This window comes from Dendrobates tinctorius, unplaced genomic scaffold, assembly GCF_039654945.1.
Source record: "Dendrobates tinctorius isolate UK_male_01 unplaced genomic scaffold, ASM3965494v1 ptg000422l, whole genome shotgun sequence".
NCBI lineage: Eukaryota > Metazoa > Chordata > Amphibia > Anura > Dendrobatidae > Dendrobates > Dendrobates tinctorius.
Genome location: NW_027362086.1, coordinates 1,146,646 through 1,151,496, shown reverse-complemented (window position 1 = coordinate 1,151,496; position 4,851 = coordinate 1,146,646).

Below are 4,851 nucleotides of genomic sequence, written 5' to 3'. Positions count from 1 at the left end.
TAGCAGAGAGGTTTGGGATTCCTTTGGCAACAGGGAAGACTGTGGGTCCAAACACCACGCTGTGCTTTGTTGGCATTGAGATAGATACGGTGTTGATGGAATGTCGTTTGCTTATTGAGAAGATGGAGGATTTGAAAATGGTCATACACGAGGTGTTGAGAGCCCGCAAGATTCGGTTGTGCCAGTTGCAATCTTTACAGGGTGAATTTAATTTTGCGTGCAGGATTTTGCTCATGGGTAGAATATTTACCAGGAGGTTGGCTGTAGCATCGGCGGGTGTGACTAGCCCACGGCATTTTATTCAATTGAATACAGGGCAGAAAGTGGATTTACACATTTGGGAGCAGTTTTTGGGCAGTTATAACAGACGATCGGTGTGGATGGACGATATGGTTGACAATCTTGACTTGGAGTTGGTTAAGGATGCAGCAGGATCATTGGGATTTGGAGCCTATTTTCAAGGTAAATGGCTGACCGGAAAGTGGCCAGACGAGTGGAGAGTGAATCGGCTAACAAAGAATTTAGTGGTCTTAGAGCCATTCCCCATTGTGGTAGCCGTGGAAGTGTGGGGGGAGGCTTTGCGAAACAAGAAGGTGAGGTTTTTGTGTGATAACATGAGCGTGGTGCAAAGTATTAATCACTTTTCAGCTCATTCTCCTCCTGTGGTGAATTTGATGTGTCATTTGGTACTTCAATGCTTGCATTTGAATGCATGGTTGATGGCAAAGCATGTCCTGTGAGTCAAAAATTCCATTGCTGATGCAATTTCTCATTTTCAGTGGGGTCTGTTTCCGAAGCTGGCGACTGAGTCGGAGCAGCACGGAACACAATGGCTGGTGAGCTGATGGAATATTGTATCGGATCAGCAATGAGGTTGATTGTGGCATCGGTGGCTCCTGGGACGGGGCAGCAATATAATTTGGTGTGGAACTATTGGTATAGGTTGGAGTCGAGTACAGGGAGTAGTCAGTCAGATGAAGAAAGAGTGGATCTGTTGTTATACATGATCGGCATGTCATGTGAGGAAGGGGTGTCGGTGTTGAATGGTCGAATGGCAGCATTGGCATTTTTGTTCAAATTGTCTAGCATGGAAGACGTTACCAAGGCTTTTGTGATACGACAAGATTTGAAGGGGTACAGGAAAGGAAGGGCGGTTCGGGATTGGAGGCATCCGATCTCATTTCATATGCTGGGTAGACTGTTAGCAGCGTTGGAGAATGTGTATCGGTCTAAATTTGAGACATTGTTGTTTCAGACAGTTTTAGTTTAGCTTTCTTTGATGCGTTTTGAAAAAGCGAATTAGTGTGTAAGAATTGTTGTCATCAAGGGGGTTTGCAATTCCATGATGTGGTATGTGAACACAGGGTTATCCGTTGTATACTTTGGAGGTCGAAGACAGATATCTATAGCAAGGGTTTTATGGTGGAACTGTGGGCAGTAGAAGGATTAATGGAGTGCCCGGTGTATAGAACATCTCAATTTTTGTTGGTAAGGGGCGGTGCTGGGGGTTCTTTGTTGATTCATCAGGATGGTTCAGCTTTGTCTAAATACCAGTCTATAGCCATATTTAGGAGGCCTTAGGTTCGATTGGCATGGATGATTCAAAATTTGGGTCCCATTTGTTTCTTATAGGGGCAGCAATGGATGTGGCCAGGTGGGACCTTAGTGCAGCGACGGTGCGCAAGATTGGGAGACGGGAGTCGTTACATTTTGCTTCATATGTCCGTACAGGAATGCTGGATATTTAACAGTGGAAAAGGGGGTTTGCCTGTGGGGTTGCAAGTTACAGTTTTGGTTGTTTTCTTTTGCAGATGGTCCGCTGTTGGACACTCGTACGTGGTGTGGGGAGCTTTAAGGGCAGATGTCAGACCATCCGGACGGCAGATTATGTTAAGACAGGATGAGGCGACGGTCAGGTGGATTGGGATTAGTGGAATGCAATGGTCCAGGTTGGTCCCAGAATTTTATTTTCATGTGGGTTTGGATAGACCCCCTGATGTTTTGTTGATTCACGCGGGGGGGTACTGATTTGGGGTCCGCACTCGGATTAAGGTGAATTGGGAGGTGTTGGGTCTTTTGGCTAGGAACAGGGCGGTAGTAGTGCGGGATCGGGATCTGGAAGTGCCGTCCCGGGAGCATTTACGTCGGGATGGGGTACATTTGACATCTATTGATATAGATACCTGTACACTAGGTTTGAGAGAGGGTTTAGAGAAGCATCGGGATCTGTAAGTGCCATCCAGGGAGCATTTACATCAGGATGGGGTACATTTGACATCTATCAATATAGATATCTGTACACTAGGTTTGAGAGAGGGTTTAGAGAAGGCTGTTAAGGTGTGGAGGGACATTCATGCATAAGGTGTCATGCATGTCTGTCGTGGCAGGAACGGGTCTATGGAGAGCCAGGTGATGGTAGCAGAGGGGGGAGTAGGGGCCCGTTTTGGTGGGGCAGTTACCTACCCCTCCACTCTTTTGCTTTATTTGGTGGTCAGAGTATAATTTGAATAAAAGAGATCCATACTGTCCTGAGGTCTCAGTGGGACAATTTAATTGGTTACGCCATTCAGAAGGGTTCTCGAACCGGTGTGGGGCGGTTGAGGGCATAAGCAGGAGGGTCCGCAAACCGGTTTGGTGTGGTTGAGGGCCTAAGATACGGCTGATGGCGCAACAAAGCTGTTGCACAGCTTCCATAGACCCCGTTCCTTATTTGTCAATGTTTTATTGATATGTTCATTTTTGTATGTAAATATGTTAATAAACAGGGTGGCTGTGGCCTATTTTTCCAAAAAGGCTCGGAATGTGTCTGTGGTTTTTGTAAGTGAAAAGGGGGCTGAGTCAAACATTCCTAGGTCATGAGATTCCGTGGTGGCGCATGGGGAATTCCAGGATGTTAGCCCCCAATTTCTAGGGGAAAATAGTTCCATACTGCACATATAGCAACTGTTACACTGTAGATTCATGGTGTCCCTACCGTACTGTAATTTGGAGGTGTGGAGCACCATAGAAGCCATCTATGTGCCTGGTCTTTTGAGGTGGAAAAAAAATATGCAAAGTGAAACTGTGCAAGAAATAAACCTTTATTTACACCCAATAGGATTATTAACATAGATGGGAAAGCCATACAGATAGAAAGTTGACACTACAGTCATAAGATAATTAATTACAACAGACTTGTAAGCTTTTCTTTTCAAATAATGCTTACAAAATGAAAAATTAATTGCTGGACACATAAGTAGCCTTCGATAATTATGTTAAAGGGAATCTGTCAGCAGGTGTTTGCTATGTAATCTGAAAGCAAAATGATGTAATGGAATGGAGTCTAACTTCAGTGATGTGTCACTTACTGGGCTGTGTTTTGCTGCTTTAATACAATCAGTATTTTATCAGCAGGAGGTTATCACTAGAGGACAAACTGTCTAGTGCCTCCTTGCCAAACCAGGCCCTCAGCAGTGATTAGCATATCTCTGTCACTACACAATGTAGATAAGGAAAATGTGTGGATACCTCATCAATTCTAAGGAATTTATTTAAACATGTGATTTTTTATTCAAGCACTTCTTCATCAGGAAATGACCACATGAAGAAGTGCTTGACACTTTGAAATGCATTGAATAAATAGCGCTTGTTTGAGTAAATTCCTGAGAATTGGCGTCTTCCATACACAGCAACATGGGAGGTATCCACAAATTTTCTTCATTCTAATGGGTTTGACAACAAGTGGATACGCAGCAGCTGTACAATGATTTAAAAACCCTTTTAAATCATAGATCAGGTTAGTACAATCTGATTAATAACTCTAACTGTATGTCAAATAACACCCTATTTGCGCTACTTTCTCCTCAGTGTTTTTTTTCTACTATACAATGTACACAGAAAGCTGTGGTGTGGACTTGGTTAAACACAGCTCAACATCTCAGTTCTGCTAGATCTGCAGCACGAAAAACTATGAATCTATCCCAACAGCTGCACCCAGTAAACTAATTGACACATCACTGGAATCAGGGTATCTGAGTCTACCTCATGCTGCTGTCTGATTACATAGTGAAATATACTGACAAATTTTCTTTAATCAGAAAGCCAATGTAACCTCGGCCCATGTTTATTTAAAATGGGTAAAATACTACCCATTATATATATATATATATATATATATATATATATGGCTATTGTATAGATCATACTGCCATAATCTCTCTAAATGATATACATTCTCATAAATGTGAACCTTACTGCAGTTGTTTCAGAAAGAAAGACTAAGATGGAAGATTTCACTGTTTCACTTGTTAAGAAAGGCCAAAAACAGTGGCAATAAAGATTTAGAAAAGTTAATGGAATGTACAGCTTTTGGCAAATCCGTTAGGGCCTACTACAATCACTTCCTCAGTGGTAGTAATCGTGGTGGTGGTGGAGGCTGATGTGACCTTGGAGCACGTGTTTCCAGCTATTGTGGATGTCTCTGTACTAGTGCTGGTCTGTGCTGGCATACTACAGTATGAGTCAGGATTAAAGGCTTCAGTATTTGCAGATGTGCTCTCAGTTGTAGTGATTACAGGGTCAGTAGTGTTCCTAGAAGTTTGGGGGCCATCGCTACCAATAAAAATTAATATTGAGGTAGGGGAAACAGATTTTGTTGTCTTAGTGTAGATTTTACTAGGACTAATTGTCTTCACATCAATATTAACAGTTGTGGTTTCATTTATTTCCAGAATTTTTGCTTCTTGGTTGTTTATTAGTTGATTTAAAATGCGGACAGTTAATACGCTCCTACTTTGCACATTGGTGACAGTTATGTTCTCTTCAATAGGAGTATATGGTGTTGGTAACGTAGGTAGGGGAAAGGTTGTGTTT